The sequence below is a fragment of the Carlito syrichta genome, unplaced genomic scaffold, assembly GCF_000164805.1.
Source record: "Carlito syrichta isolate Samal-C Ts95f unplaced genomic scaffold, Tarsius_syrichta-2.0.1 Scaffold311659, whole genome shotgun sequence".
NCBI classification, from domain to species: Eukaryota; Metazoa; Chordata; class Mammalia; order Primates; family Tarsiidae; genus Carlito; species Carlito syrichta.
Genome location: NW_007255755.1, coordinates 44,048 through 46,072, shown reverse-complemented (window position 1 = coordinate 46,072; position 2,025 = coordinate 44,048). Strand labels below are relative to the sequence as shown.

The 2,025-nt window shown below is 59.6% G+C and overlaps 1 protein-coding gene across 1 annotated transcript in view; it reads right to left on the bottom strand.

Annotated features, from left to right (window-relative positions):
* The window catches only part of PRKD2 (protein kinase D2), a 37,002-nt gene extending 34,982 nt beyond the window's left edge, over positions 1-2,020 (bottom strand). The window contains exon 1 of the mRNA XM_008068908.2: positions 1,878-2,020. The gene's annotated coding sequence lies outside the window, so the exon portion shown is untranslated. The remainder of the gene's footprint in view (positions 1-1,877) is intronic.
* Positions 2,021-2,025: the final 5 nt, after the last annotated feature.

Below are 2,025 nucleotides of genomic sequence, written 5' to 3'. Positions count from 1 at the left end.
CGGGGTGGGGGGGCGAGTGGCCCGGGGGACGTGGACACCTCGGACTTCCCGGAGCCTGGCGGGGCGGGGGGCTGCGGAGTGAACGCCCCTGCCCCTCTCCGCCTGCCACGCACCCCCCCAGCCCGCCCCAGCTTCCTTCCTGGATCCATTGTCTGTCCCGGTTACCTGGCTGGAGGCCCAGCAGTGGGGAGGAGCTAGCGGGAAGGAGGGGATTTCGGGACTCGGGGGAAGCGGGGCGGGATAGCGCTCTGGGGGCCGGAGACCCGGAGGGTGCCCCCCACCCAATCAGTGCTCAAAGGACCCAGGTGTCTGGGTCCCCAGCTTGGTGGGGGGGCAGGAAATGAAACCTGGTAGAACAGAAAGTGAAACTGCCCAGGTAGGGCCTCAGGAAGGAAGGAAGGGGCCCAAACACACCTGACACCTGGACGGGGAGGGCAGGAAAATAAAACTGGGGTGAGGCCTGAGGGGGGCGGGCTGGAAATGTGAGCACTGGACGAAGAATTTCACCCCGGGACAATCTGTGTCTCCCCCCTGCAGCTCCCCGCGCAGCAGGCTGAGATGGGGGTGAGGGCGTTGGGTGGGCAAAGCCCCATCTGTGGTGGCAGCTAAGAGAAGGGTCCAGGTGGGGAGCAGGTGCTTTGGCCTGCCCTCCTGGGGGGTCTTTCTCTAAACTTCAGTTTCCTTGCCTGTCAAATGGAGTCGGCCCAGTTCTCCCTGTTTCTCTAACCCCAAAGGATGCATTTCCAGGAGTCTGAGAAGATTCTGGAACGTAGATATTTTGGGATTCCAACAAGCTCACATTATAAAATTATACATTCTAGACCCCAACGTATCATCGTTACATGTTTTAGGATTTCAACAACCTAGATGGGCCGCGAATGTTTAATGTTCTGGGAGTCTGACCGACTAGGATGCTAATATTTGATTATCTTAGCATTAAAAGATTTCAACAACCCAGCATTCCACACTTCTAATATTTTCACATTCTAGGGTTCCAACAACCTAGGGATCTAATATTCCAACGTTTTGACGGTTTCATATTTCAACAGCCTGGGATTCTAATATCTGAACACTTCAACATCACACCTAGGATGATAGTCCAACAATTTATGACACTAGTATTCTAACATGTTTACGGTCCAGCTCTCCAATAACATAGAAGCCCGCTCTTCTAACTTTGAACATTCTAGGATTCAGGCATCAAGTTTTTCTGAGTTTTCTCTTGCTGAGACCCCCAGCCCCGACCCTAGGAACCCTGGTGTCCAAAACTAGGAGTGCATGGGGGCACTGTGATGGGGATAGAAACTAGGACCACCACCAGGTCCTCTGGGGTGCAGAAAGGGTGCCTGTCTGCCCCATCCACACACGTCTGGGGCCTGGGGAGGGCAGGGATTGGGCTCGCAGACCTCACTTGCCCCTGGCAGCTAGCGCAGGCACCCACACCCACACATGTCACCCGATCGCCATGGCCAGCCCGGGTTCAATTTCGACTGTTTCCACCCAATGGGAGGCCCAGGATGGGCCTGGACACGGAGGTACTCCCTCCACATCTGCTGCCCCCACCGGCCCCTTCCTCCCCACTCGGTACCTGGCCGGGCCCCTCCCTTCCTCCCTGCTGTCTGCAGAAAACAACATGCAGGGACATGCAGTTTGGGGAGGCCTCTGGGGCACCTCACCCCCGCCCAGACCTCAAAAGGGTGGTGGGGTAAGGAGGCAGTTGGGGGCCAATGCCGCCCCCACCTCCTAGCGGCCCGGGGCTCAGTCCCCTCCCTCCCTCGCCCCTATGCCAGGCCCCAGGCCACCTCTGCCAGCGCTGCCCCCTCTTCACGCCCCCCGCGCCTCCCCCAGGCCCGATGGGGGGAGCCCCGCTCCCTCACCTTCTGGTCCACGATGGAGCACGCCAGCTGCTTCACGTGGGCCAGCTCGGAGGCGGCGGGCAAGAGCACGAACTCGCGGGTCAGCCCGATCTGGATGTGGAAGGAGACCCCAGCGCCCGAGGCCGGGATCTGGGGCGGCGGCGGCGGC